Genomic DNA, 14,489 nt, shown 5'->3' with positions numbered 1-14,489 from the left:
GGCCCCTGCCCGCCGCCCCCTCCCCCTCCCCCTTTCTCCCCCTCCCCCTCCCCCTCCCCCTCGCTCCTCGGGTCCCCGGCAGCGGCCGGAGGAGCCGCCGGCGGCGCAGCGGCCGCGCAGCCTTTGTCTCGGGGCCGCGGGGCAGCGGGGCCCGGCGCTGGCGTAAGTGACCGCGGCCGGGGCGCGGGGCGCGGGGCGCGGGGGGCGGGGGGCGGCGGGGCGGGGGGCGCCGGGCGGGGGCGGGGGCGGCCGCGGGGGGCGCGGGGGGCGCGGGGGCCGGAGCCCGGCGCCGCAGGCTTGCGCCCCAGGACGTGCGGCTTGGGTGCAAATCCTGGCGGCTGTGTTTCTCCGGGCAGAGGCCACGCGGGGACAGAGGAGGCAGAGAGGCCAGGCAGTGATGGAGAAACGGGAGAGGAGCCGGCGAGCGTCACCACCACCACCACCATCACCATCACCATCCCCGCCACCACCGCCTCCACCGTCACCGTCACCACCATCGCCATCCCCATCCCTGCCCGCCGCCCGTCCCCGCGGCACCCGGACCTCCCCCTCCCCTCTCATTGCCCCGGGTAACGTCAACTTCACCGGATTATTTCCTTTTCCTGGGTGATACTTTGAAACCGCGGCAGAGCGCTCCTTATTAGGAGGAAGTCCCTCTGGCTGGGACCCTGGTCCCCGTGGCTTGGGCAGGTAGCCACCCCGCGTTCACCAGGCAAGGACCACGGCGGTGCTGCGTCCCTCCCAGTCCCTGTGATGGCTGGCAAGCTTCCAGTTCTTCTAGTCTGGTACTGGAAAAGGTTTTATATAGATAGTAAACAATTTTTTTTTCTTCTCTCACTTGGGAATAATGATGATCATGGTGAGAAAGTAGTATCGTCACTAAATTAATCAGGAATTTTAAATTTTTGTCTCCTTTGATTTTGAATGTCACAATACCGGTAGCAAAGAGAGGCGTAAGGAAAATGGAACTTTGACAAAAATACTACCAAAAACAGAAGCAAAACAGGTACGTTTATAGAAGAATCACCGGAGAGGGCTGAAGGCACTGACTTTGGTCTCAAGTGTAAAAAGTGCCCTTTCAATGGTTTGTGGCCTTAGATGTCATTATTTTGGGTGCACGTGCATCCCCTGGGTGCTTGTCACCCTCGCTGAAGAATGTTTTAATTGCTGTTTCAGAACTGGCCTTTACCTGGTCCAAAGGCCTGCTGAGCACTCAGAGCTAACAGCAGCCGGGCCAGAGGGGCTGCCAGGAAGCCCAGCATGACAAAGCACAGGGATCTTCTTACCAAAAGTAACTTACAGAACAAAAGAGCCTAAATGCTCTGCATTTTTGCCTATTCCTTAGAAAATGAATCTTGAACACTCCATGTTTTACATTTTAGTCTAAGAAAGACAGCCAGACATCCTAAAGCACTTGACATGATCGCAACAGTCGATAGGGCGGTGTTGCTTTTCAACGGGGTAATGCACCACGCGGTATGGTCCTGTGTCCTGTTCCTACTAGGAGAAAAAGAAAAGTGATAATATTAAAAATAATGGGGACCCAGGAGAGCCGCAGTTGTCATTGCCCGAGTGAAGATACCTCAAACATTGAAAACATAAGTATACATCATTATCTCAAATCCCTCAGAGATTAATTACTTATCTATTTATTTAAGAACAAAAACCTAAAGAAGGGGCACCAGGGTAGGTCAGTCTGTTAGGTGTCCTACTCAATTTCCCCTCAGGTCATGATCTCAGGATTGTGGGATCAAGCCCCATGTCTACTCCACCCTGGGTGTGGAGCCTCCTTGGGATTCTCTTTCCCCCTCTCCCTCTGCCCCTCCCCACCATTCTCTTGCCTCCCTCTGAAAAAAAAAGGGGGGGGGGACTTAAAGAATTGCTTCAGCATGTTTTTGTTCTGGATCTTTGGGAAATAATTAGCATCTTAAGGAACTTCTGTGCCTTGGGTTGTTACTAAATTCTAGTGTGAAACCCACATGAATTGTTTTAACCCATATGCACTTTTATATCCCCATATGAATTATACCAAAATTTTAAAATAATTCATTTCTTTTATGGAAGTATGACTTACATATGTAAAATGCACCACTCTTCAGTGTACAGCTTGATGAATTTTTATCTATGTACACCCTCATATTGCCTCCACCCAGAACCAAATACAAAATACTTCCATCATTCTAGAGTGCTCCCCTGTGCCCATCCCAGACATACTGCTTCTCAGACTGCTTTCAACATAGAAAAATAATTTCTTTTAAGTTTCCCCTGTTGAATCTGGTTGGCCTATTCCTTCAGCAGATATGACCAAGTCCAGGCCCTGGACCCAACACTGTGTAGACATGAGCCTTCCCCTGGAGAGCAAATGAGACTGATAATTAAACAAGCAGAGGTGATACTGTATATGTAGATACAGAAGGTCATAGAAACTCAAAGCAAGCCATATCCCAGTCTTAAGGAGTGTTTTGTTTTGTTTTGTTTTTATGAGAGAGGAAAGGAAGGCTTTTTGAAGGATATAAATGTTTGAGTTGGGAACTGAGAAATGGGTAGAAGGCAGTCGGCTACAACATGTCACAGGAAGAAAAGGAAAGAGTATTCCAGGTGGAAAGAATATCACAAGCCATGGATCAGAAATGAGAGCACATGGAATGAGGAACAAAAATAAGTTGGGGAGGTCAGAGGTCCAGAGCTGAGGAAAAGCACGTGAGATATAGTTGGAGAGGCCATGGGGTCCCAATCAGAAAGTTTAAGGCCCTGGGGAGGGTGGGGCTCTAAGGGCAGGTAGAGTCACTGGTTAGGTTTTAGTGCATAGAATGAGATTGAGTGCATTTAGTGCATAGAATGAGATCAGATCTCTCAGCTGACTGTGTAGTGCAGAGAATATAGGAGGGGCCAGGTTGGAGGCTGGGGTGGCCTTGATGTGGCAATGGGAATGGGGGGAAGTGGATGGACCTGAAAGAGATTTAGGAAGTGAAATCAGCACAACTTGGTGTTTGACATGCAAGGGTTCTGGAATGACCTACAGATTTCTTAGGTCTTACGGAATAGGTGGATGATGGTACCATTGGAAATACGGGGAATGAATCTAATTTGTGTAATGCCCTTCTCTGACATATTTCTTTCCAAATACATTTGATATCAGTTCCCTGTTAGTTTGTGGGACTTTCAGGTAGAAATATGTACTAGAAAGTTGTAACGGGTATTTATCGGGCACATTCTATATGCCAGGCACACCCCAGTCACTTGGGATGTGTGCTCCATGAAGCTCACATTTTATCAGGCTGGAGCTGCAGCCTGGAGGCTACCAGGTATACATGGTTAACTAAAGGCTTCAGAGTGGACGAGGTGGCTTGGGAAGATTTCAGGGAAAGGATAGAAGCCTAGCATAGCATCTCGAGGAACACTAGGGTGCTAAAATGGAGAAGAGGAGAGAGATGGCTGGGAAAGCAAGAGATGTGTGGCATTCAGAGATCTGGGGAGTGGTGCCCAGTGTCACACACAGCTGAAAAAGAAGACGAGGACTAGAGGTGGTCTGTTGTGCTTCTCAAAGTGGGGTCCCCAGACTAACCACAGCAGTAGCATTACCCAGGGGTTTAGAAAGCACATTCTTGGGTTCCACCCCAGACCTACTAAATCTGAAACTCTGAGAGTGGGTCCCAGGCATCTGTGCTTTAACCAGCCTTCCAGGTAATTCTGATGTACACTGAGGTTCAAGAATCATTGCTCTACCGTGTTCATTGACAAGGGAGTCATCACTGATGGGAAAGGATGACAAAAACAACTTCATTGAAGTTACAGCCTGTTGGGGTAAACTAAAAAAAAAAAAAAAATTAATAGGAGGGTTCAAGTTTTGTTTTATTTTTTATCTAGAAATTTCCAATGTTTTATTTATATTTTTGGCCTGTTTGAATTTTTTCTTTCTTTTTTATGCTAGTTGATAATTGATTCCCATTTTGTCTCATTCTGTTCTCTATTTTTATCTGCTTTGAGACATCCCTTTATGGGCTCTCAATATGTTAGGCCACCTGCATCATTGATCATTGGTTTGCTGTCCTCAACTCTGAAATGGAGGAATTAAAATACCAAAACAGACTGCAATCATGAAGATAAGTGAGTCTCGACTCTGAATGGCAGCCGAGAAAACACCTAGATGCTTAAATTAGCTCTTCCAAAAAGTTCCAAGACTCTGTCAGGGACATATTTCTAATTATTTGGACTTGATACTCATGTGAAGTAATTGGAAGTGTGCCCTTTTCATCTGAAGTGATCCAACAACATAACCGTAATTATTGTACTTCCAATGTACTTATGGAGGAGAGGACTCTTATTAACTAGGTCTTTTCCTGCTTCTTTTGTTATCGCACTCCCAAGTGTTTTGTTTCACTTGACAGGAAGAAGTAGAGCATATTACTATGTTTTGCTAACATCAGGGAAAATCTATGGTAGATTTTCAAATCAGAAGAAATTGATGCAGATACTACTCTTATTGCCATTCCAGTTCACAAAGAATACTTTTCATTTTATAAGAATAAAAGCTGGTAGGTAGTTCCAGTATTCTGTATAGTGAGTAACAAGCACAAAGAAGGTCCCCAAATATCAAGTGGGTGGATGGGGAAGTGGCTAAGTAGGTGACGGGCAGAGGATGGATAAGTAGATGAATGGATAGATTGGGGTATGTGTTTGGAAGGACAGATAAAACAATGAATGGATGGAGCAGTGGATGGATGGGTAAGTGGATAGGTGGGTGGATAGATGGATGGATTAATGGATAGATCGATGGATGGATGGACAAATGGATGTACAGTTTGGAAGAGTAGATTGATAAAAAGTGACATGAGAGAGTTGTCTTGCCGAAAGAGGGAAAAGCAGTCCTTGTAGAAATATTGTCCCCCCTGAGGAGGGTGCAGTGAAATGAGCTGAAGACAGAGGCATTATTGTTGCTGCTCTTTATTTCTAACATGATCTTATTCAAACCCCCTAACACTGTTGAGTTCCTTGTACAAAAGGATGGTATCAGCCACGCTACCTGCTGCCAGATTTGGGGTCAGGACCCCATGTAAAATGATCATGAATGTGTTGTTAAAATTGTAAAGTGCTATAGTAATGTAAATAATCCTTATTATATGTGGATAGATAATAGATTATAGTTTGAGGTTGCTTTCCAGTGTGCTAGGACTGTTCTTTTGCTCATCTTTGAGGAAATCCAAGTCATTCTTTGTGCCAACTCACACGAGATTTTGGCAGGCTCCCTTTCCTCCTCCTGTCTGGATTAGGTGGTGCAATGATTTTTTTTTTTTTTTTTGCTTAATACAGTGTCTCCCCAAATATGGTATGCAGCACAGAAGCACGTGTCACCAGCATGTCAAAGCTGTGACTTATTGATTGAAACGAGATGAAAATAAATGTACAGCAATAAAGTTAACCTAAATTTGATGTGAAAAGACATATTAGGTAAATTATAACACAGGCGAGATTCAGCTGTCTGTGGCAAAAAAAAAAAAAAAATGTGAAGGTGGCAGGCACACAAATGACTAACTTTGGGGCAACTCCAGCTCAATATATCTGAGAGTGGGGTGCATAAAAGCAATCTGAAGTTACTAGCTGTTGAGAACATCATGAGCTATTCTTCTTTCTAAGCCAAGGGCCATCCAGTTGCACACAATGAGCTTTCTTCTGCCCCTCTGTTGGTGATAATGGTCTTCGGAGATAGGCTAGCTTATCTCTTAGTTGTTTACGAAGTGCTTTCACAAAGTTTTTTGGGCACCAGGTTCCACTTAAGTGGCATCACCATTGCCACGTTTACAGATAAGGAGGGAGGAGAAGTGTTCTCTGTTGAGACCCCAGAGCCAAGACTCTGACTTAGGTGTTCCCACGAGAGCAGTTCTTTTCTCTTGAGAACTTCTCAGTAATGGAGCTCCTGGCAAAGCGTGTGTCAGGTCGCAGAGGTGCCAGCCTTTGATCTTGTTAACATGTTGATTCTTTTGAAGAATCATCAGGTGGGTGGGAATGGTTTCAGAACTGGCCAGTCCCAGCAAATGGCATCTGATGGATATAACATCAAAGGAAGGTGTGTTCCCTGCCTCTGGTGTGGGTCCCAGATGAGTGTGGGCGCCTCCTACTCAAGCTCAGGTTGAATGCTTACAAAGTAGGTGTAAATGCTAGCTGCTCCAGCACAGCCACGTGTCTCCCGCCACATTTGTGGGGAACATCCTTGAGTCAGAGGCATCTAAAAGGTAGACAGTGGGCTTTTTGGCAAAGCATTACTGGGTACTTGTGGCCTCTCAGGAATATACTTTTTGGTCAACCCCTATAAAACTGGCTCTTTGAGCCAATTTACAAAAAGAAAATAAATGCATTCATTCATAATCAGCTTATTCATACATTGTACAAGTGTTTGTGGAATGTCTATTGCATGCGGGAAGCCATAGCTATAAGAAGGGTTTTTTTTTTCTTTTTTTGTTATATCTACTTGACATTTTATAAAAAAAAAAAAAAATAGGAACTGAGTTGAAATTATGTAATAAAGACAAAGAATTTTTGAAATCATAGGAATACTAATGAGAATAGTCTTGTGACTTGCATGTTAATTATTGGCCTCAGACACTCAACTCTACTTCAGAAGTGCTGAGCCCCTCTGGGGACTCTGGTGAGGGCCTCTTTGTGGATGCCATCAAAGTCTTCATGGAACATGATGCTCAGATGTCTGTGTGAATGATGACAAATTGTTATGTATTTTCTGAGACAGAAGGCTTTGTGTTTGCTTGTCAAACCAGGTCACAGCACTTTCTGTATGAGACTGTCTCAGATCTGGATGAACAGGTCTGCGAAAGTGCATAGAACTTGGCAAGAGGCTACCCAAGCTCTGGAGTAATTGTGGTCTCTGAGTGGGAAGGTTTTGGGGTCATACAAATCTGAGGCCTCACCAGGTCACCTAACATGCTGGTTAGCTGAGTGAGTCATTTTCCTTACTGTGACTCGCAAAGTGGAGATTATAACAGACACCCTTAAGGATATTGTAGGGACCTGCCAACACTTAATTCAAAGACATCCTGTGCATCAGGCATCATGCTAAACATTTCTGCGACATTATTTCATTTAATCTTTAAGACATCATATGAGGGAGATGCCATTCTTAGATTCATTTTACAGATAAGAAAACCATTTAGGTAAGGTACTGTCAAGTGTCTGGAACAGAATAGCCTTCAGAAATTTAGCACACATTAGAATTGTCTTTTCTATGCCCTCCCTGATGTGTGCTAGCCTCCCTAGGCTTCAGTTTCCTCACAAGTGAGTGAAGACAATGGCACTTTGCCCTATCACTGGACAGTTGACAAAATTTTGGCTGACAAAACACTTTGTGTTGGGAAAGTACTGTGGAAACACATATGGACATTGTATGTCACCTGGGTTCACCTACCTCCCATATGAGCCACATGCTGGTGACACCAACTGATGGCCCTAAGGAGAAGGCAGAGGTGCCCCCAAAGAGGAGCCTTCCCATGCTTATGTTCTTGGTCTCAGCAGCCATCTTGACATCTTCCTAATCTCACCTTGACATCTGAATGACTCTGTTAATCAAAATATATGAGCCCTAGCTACATTTCAGAGTTCAGGGAGGGTTGGAATTGGAGCAAGAAAGAACATAGAGAACATTATCTTTGATGAGAAATTTGCTTCTTTTTTTTTTAAAGATTTTTATTTATTCATGAGAGACAGAGAGAGAGAGAGAGAGAGAGAGAGAGAGGCAGAGACACAGGGAGAGGGAGAAGCAGGCTCCATGCAGGGAGCCTGTCGTAGGACATGATCCTGGGTCTCCAGAATCACGCCCTGGGCTGAAGGCAGGCGCTAAACCACCGAGCCACCCGGGCTGCCTGAGAAATTTGCTTCTTAGTGGCATCTGTATCTCTCTGTAGATGAAGTGGCATGAATCTTAATTCTGTAGAGAATGTTTCCCAACTGCATTGCTGCTTCCTGCCCAGTGACCACCAGTGACCTGCTTTGCTCTTTCTGGGGTGGTGTGTGTTCCCATCATAGGCAGAGTAGGAGTTTCTATGTCCACCTCAGCCAGGATGGGCTTAGTTTCTAGCAGTGGTGGGGCATGCGTGTCACAGGACGGTAGGAAGGAGGAAGACGCCTTACCCCAGGCCCTAGGTGTGGCTTTTCTGGGGTTGAGTAGCAAATGACAGAGCCAGTGGCAATTCATGGCAGGGATGAGCTCATGCCCTTCCCTATGGCTACATCAGTCTCTCATTTTGTACAGGACGGAGGAGAAGAGGAGAGCGAGGGTCATACGAGTGACTTGACTGAACATAAGTTCAACACAGCAGGGATAGAAACAGTGCATGTTTGTGCCATTCTAATCCTGTGTTACACATCTGCAGGCTGAAGTCCATTGCCTTTTTATTCCATGAGGACCTTTAGCTTATTTTCTTGGGAAACTCCTGTGCCTTCATTACAAAAAGCACTGACTTTTCCTGAATTTCTTACATGTAGAGCAGGACTAAGAAATGTAAACATTTTTATGGGAAAGTTTACCATTTACCTGATGTTCCCAATGTAATAACAGAAATAAAATCTAACTGAAAATAAACGATTAGCCTCATCAAAAGTAAGTTAAACAAAATCTCAATTTGTGCACTCACTAATTTTTTCTCTCTGCTATGTCAAAGGAACAAAATGGATAAAACAAAAAAAAATGTCTCAAACATTCAGGGCAGGTTGCTGGTGACATTCAGTGGCCATGATTTTTCAGAGTCCACAGACAATGAAGGGACAGACAACAGCTTATGTCACAGAAATGTTGTTCTCTCTCTCAGCAGATGTGGGGGACAAAGTCTACTTGCCATGTGGAAAGCTTTCTAGAATATTCTGTCTTAGGAGGTTTCCCAGAAACAACACATGGGTTGAAAAGAATATCAAATAAAAGAGAGGAGCCTGGGTTTTAGGTCTGATTCCACCTCTGCCTAAGCTTCTCACATTTGCAATCTCTCAGTCTCTTTCACTTCTTTTGTGAGTGGGGGTGCAAGGTACATAATTGCCAGTATGCCTGCCAGTTCCACAGTGCTACGATTCTATGGCTCTATCCTATGTGTGTTTTTCCCCCCAAATCTTTTTTCTTGCATTCTGAACTCAACATCCACTAGCTATATGCTGTCACCATAATTACCCAATCACTGAACACCACATGATGGAGAATAAAGTCACCACTATTTATTTAAAATGGTTTCATTATTTTGGAGGGAGGGCGGGAGAGAGCTCTATGCATGGAGCTCTAATTACAGTAATATGGTGTATTAGATTATAGCTCTCTTCTGCCCTATTTTATTGATGATCATAGTCCAGGAAATACAAGCCAAGATTTTTATCTCTGTGCTCACATTTCACACATATAACAAGGGGCCAGCTCTCTCAAATGAGGAAAGAAGGACTGAGGTGGTAAATCTCAGTGTAAGGGAGGGTCAGTAAAGGAGAGTATAGAGGCTGCATTGGCCTCACACAGAACTCATCAGTGAGGAGCACTTTATGGTGCTGATCTGGGCTTCAGTCTTCTGTGTCTGTGGCTCAAGCAAAGCCTGCTGGGACTGTGCACCTCAACTTTTAAGAGCGTGCCACTGAGAGACTCCCCCCTGTGCCAAGGGAATAACATAGAATTATCTTTCTAGAGTATACCTTCTTAAATATTTTTGCAGAAGGAATATCCAGATTTTTTTTTAAGATTTTATTTATTTATTCATGAGAGACACAGAGAGAGAGAGGCAGACACATAGGCAGAGGAAGAAGCAGGCTCCCTGCGAGCAGCCTGATTCAGGACTCAATCCCAGGACCCCAAGGATTACGACCTGAACCGAAGGCAGATGCTCAACCCACTGAGCCACCAGGTGCCCCAGAAATATTCAGTATTAAACTCAACAAAGAAGCTCTACTAATGGAGGAGAATGCACAACTTGGACAAAAATTTAACATGAAATAGAATGCCCCAAAATTTTTCAAGAAAATAGAGGCTACTTTGGGATACTATCCCAGGCCTTGCAAATATTCTACTCTTCAGGGTACTGGGGTGGAAAACATTGAAAATGGTCATTACTAATGTTTATGGAGTGCCAAACAGAGTTCTAAGCATTTTTATGTGATTCTCTGTATATTCTATAATTATCCCCATTTTGCAGATGAGGAATGTGAGGTACAAAAAAGTTAAATAGTATGTCCAGAGTTTACACAGCTAGTAAGGAGCGGAGCTAAGACTTAAGCAGCTCCTATTTTCACTTGCTCCTTTTGCTGCCACCACACTCTGAACAGAGAAAGCATCAGTACCCCAAAGGGTGAACTGTCCATATTACAGACATGACAAGTAGAGGTAATGAAGGGCAAGGGAGCTTTGATCTAGAACATCTCCAAAACTGACTTCATGCCAAGCATGGTGGATAGATCTCTAAGGTTTCCTTCCCTGGACTTCCAGAGAAGCCTGAGACAGAACAGAATCTCCTAAAATTGGCACATTTTCTAGAAGTAAGCAAATGTTTCACTAACTTACCTCCTGCCCCAGATGAAGCCAGCTCCAGTCTTGCCATCCAATGATGGTCTTGCTCTCCTCCTGGGACCACTAAGCCAAGAAGGCCTGGTTTTGTACAAAAGGAGAGAATCTGCAAAAACTATACATTATGTCTTGTAACTATGAAATGGATTGGAAATATGTTTAAAGAGAGATGTGAGCAAGAAGCTATGGTTGTTGATAGGGAAAAGTATCAGTTCTGACTTGGGTGATCAAGAATGTTTTCCTTGAGGCAATGGGCCCTGACCTGAGTGGGTAAGGGGGTACATTCCAAGCAGAGGGTAAGTATGAGTGCAGGCCCTGGATCAAACTGCGTAACATGTGTGTGGGATCTGGAAGTGATGCCCTTGCGTTGCAGCATCAAATTGCATGCAACAGCAGAGGATGATAAGGCTGTCAATAGGAAGATGAGCCATAACATTGATGACTTTGAACCCCAAGCTAAGGATTGAATTTTACTAAGTAGCCAGTGATGAGCTGTCTTAGATCATGGAGGAAGAGAAAGGAAGCACAGTGATTTATGCCTAAGGAAATAGAACTGCCCACAATCTGTAGAACAGCAGACTGCAAGAAAGGGAGAGATTGTCAATTTAGGGACTAATTAGGAAGCCATTTAAATAATTCAAGCAAGAGATAATGAACAGTTTCTGATCAGGACAAAGGCAGGGAACATGGAAAAGACTATACTTTTAACTCAAGGAGTTTTGAGAGGTGTAATCCTCAAATATTCTTCCAGTATCAGAAATGGACTCCTAAAACAAGAAGACAGATGGCTTAGTTAAAAGTAAATTTCAGCTTCTAGAAAGAGAGTATAATTAACTATCCTTATCTTAAAACTCACTGACATAATGTGTAAAACAAACAGAAGACTGAAAAGCGGAGAGAAGGAGGAAGATCCACTAGGGATCTTAGAGCTTGAGAATGGTATGGTGGTGAGTTCCCTGAATTTCTTCTTGCCTCTGGTATCCCAGAGTCTCATAACATCATACTCAAAATGTCTAGGCTTCAATAAAAAATCACTCATAATATAAAGAATAAAAAAAAAATCTCAAGTTGAGTGAAAGAAATCAAGCAACAGATACTTACACTAAGATGATACATATCTTAGAATTACCGGACAAGGATTTTAAAACAGTCATCATAAAAATGGTCTGAGCAGTTGTGAATGCATTTGGCACAAATGAAAAAGAAGAAAGTCTCAATGATGAAATAGAAGTTATTAAATGAAATGGAAATTCTAGAACTAAAAAATATTAGAAATAAAAGACAAATGTCAGTGGACACACTTAATAGCAAAATGGGGAAAAGGGAGGAGAGAATCTTGAACCTGAAGATAGGGAAATAGATATTCCCCAATCTGAATAATGGAGAAAATAGACTAAAGAAAAAGAGAAAGAGAGGATTAGGGGCCAATGTCTTCCAAAAAACAGAGGAGAACTGAACATGTCCCAGTTCTTTTTATGAATTTATTATTACTCCAGTATCAAAATCAGAAAGCAGGGGCTCCTGGGTGGTTCAATGGATTAAGTGTCTGCCATCAGCTCAGGTCATGATCTCAGGGTCCTAGAATCAAGCCCTATATCTGGCTCCCTGCTCAGTGGGGAGCCTGCTTCTTCTCTCTCTGCCCCTCTCCCTGCTTCTGCTCTCTCTCTCTCTCTCTCTGAAGTAAAATCTTAAAAAAAAAAAACCCAGAAAACAATAGTACAAAAAAGGAAAACGAAACACTATGAATACAGGATCAGAATTCCTTTATAGGGTATTAGCAAATAGAATTCAATTATATATAAAAAAGAATTATGTATCATGACTAAGTAGGATTTATTCTAGATATGCAAAGCTAGTTCAATTTATGAAAACCAATCAATGTAACCTGCCATATTAACATAACAGGCTAAAGAAGAAAAATCACATAATGGTATTAATTAATGCAGAAAAGATGTTTGACAAAGTCTAATAACCATTCACAAGGAAAACTCTGAGAAAACAAACAGTAGAAGGGAACATCCTCAACCTGACAATCTACAAAAACTCTATAGCTAACATCACACTTAATGGTAAAATAATGAGTGCTTTTGCCCTAAGTTTGGGAACAAGGATGTCCCCCTATTCAACACAGTAGTGAGAGTTCTAGCCAATGCAATAAGGCAAGAAAAGGAATTGAAGTCATACAGATCATAAAGGAAGAAATAAAATTGCCTTAATTTATAGATGACATCATTTGCTGCATTAAAAAAAACCCCAAAAAATTCTCCAAAAATTTTTCTGGAACTAATAAGTGACATCACAGGATATAAAATTAACAAAACAAAGTCATTTATATTTCTATGCAGTAGCAAAGAAACTAAAATAAAAAATACAAGACTATAGTCACTCAAAAACTAAAATACTTAGGTATCAATCCTAAATATATATATATATATATATATATACCAGCCTTATATGCTGAAAACTGCAAAGCCATGAAAGCCATTTTTAAAAATCTAAATAAACGGAGAGGCATGCTGTGTTCATGTATTGGAAGATTCAACTTAGTAACAATGACTATATTTTCTAAATTGATATGCATGTTGAATACAATTTCTGTCAAAATCCCAGAAAGATTTTCTGTGAATTTAGACAGAATCATTCTAAAATTTATACAGAAAGGCTAAGAAACTATGATAACTAAAACAATTTTGAGGAAAAGAAACCACAATAAAATGGGTATAATTCATTTTCCCAATTTGAAGTCTAGTAAGGATACAGATGTGACTATTTAAGCCTGTGTGATATTCACAGAGAGATGGACTCAGAGATCAGTGGCATAGACTAGAAGACCCAGAAAAAGACCTACACAAGTACAGCACTGATTTTTTTTTTTTAAGGTTTATCTTTGTTTGTTTATTGAGAGAGCAAGAGAGTGCACATGGCAGGTAGGGGCAGAAGAAGGGAGAGATACTGAAAATCTCAAGCAAACACCACACTGACTGTCGAGCCTGACGTGGGACTCGATCTCAGGACCCTGAGATCATGACCTGAGCCAAAATCAAGTGTTGGACCTTAACCAACTGAGCCATCCAGACATCGCATACAGCACTGGTTTTTGACAGATTCAAAAACAATGCAATGAAGGATAGTCTTTTCAACAAATGGTGCTAGGACAATTGAATATTTTTTTAAAAGAATCTTGGCTTAAAACTCACACTTTGCACAAAATTTATCTCAATATAGATCACAGATTTCAATGCAAAACATCAAATTATGTAAAACCTTTAGAGGAAAACATAGGAGATCTCGGTGAAGCATTTTTAGCTATGACACCAAAAGCACAATGCATAAAACACAAAAATCAGGGCAGCCCTAGTGGCTCAGCGGTTTAGCGCCGCCTTCAGCCCAGGGTGTGATCCTGGAGACCCGGGATTGAGTCCCATGTCGGGCTCCCTGCATGGAGCCTGTGTCTCTGCCTCTCTCTTTCCCTCTGTGTGTCTCTGATAAATAATTTGTTTTTGAATCTAAAAAAAAAAAAAGACAAAAATCAATAACTTTTACTATGTCAAAATTTGAAATGTTTGCTTTGCAAAAGACCTTGTCAAACAGTTGAAAAGACAGGCTACAGATAGGAAAAATATATTTGCAACCATACATTTGACAAAGGACTCTTATCTAGCATGTATAAAGATCTCTCAAAAGTCAACAGTATAAAAACAATCTTGCTAGGAAACAAGCTGCATGAAGAGACATTTCACTGAAGAGGCTATATTTATGGCACATAAGCACATGAAAAAATATTCAGCATCACAAACCATCAGGGAAATGCAAATTAAGACCCTGATGAGATATCACCACACACTTATCCAAACAGATAAATAAAATATATTAACAGTATCAAATTCTGGCAAGAGGTGGAGAAAATGTATCTCATATATTGCTGATGGGAATGTGAAATGTTACAGCCACTCTGGAA

General features: G+C 42.3%; 1 protein-coding gene across 5 annotated transcripts in view; it reads left to right on the top strand.

Moving 5' to 3' along the window:
- Position 1: 1 nt before the first annotated feature.
- GPR45 (G protein-coupled receptor 45) overlaps positions 2-14,489 on the top strand; it is an 82,430-nt gene continuing 67,942 nt past the window's right edge. For 2 of the 5 annotated variants that reach the window (XR_011998056.1, XM_072743111.1), the window contains exons 1-3: positions 2-162; positions 357-785; positions 943-1,006. The gene's annotated coding sequence lies outside the window, so the exon portion shown is untranslated. Of the gene's footprint in view, positions 163-356; positions 1,007-14,489 lie in introns of all 5 variants that reach the window. The other 3 variants (XR_011998055.1, XM_072743112.1, XM_072743114.1) reach the window with 3 other exon arrangements.

Source organism: Vulpes vulpes, chromosome 16, assembly GCF_048418805.1.
Source record: "Vulpes vulpes isolate BD-2025 chromosome 16, VulVul3, whole genome shotgun sequence".
Classification (NCBI taxonomy): Eukaryota; Metazoa; Chordata; class Mammalia; order Carnivora; family Canidae; genus Vulpes; species Vulpes vulpes.
This window is presented reverse-complemented; position numbering and strand designations above follow the sequence as displayed.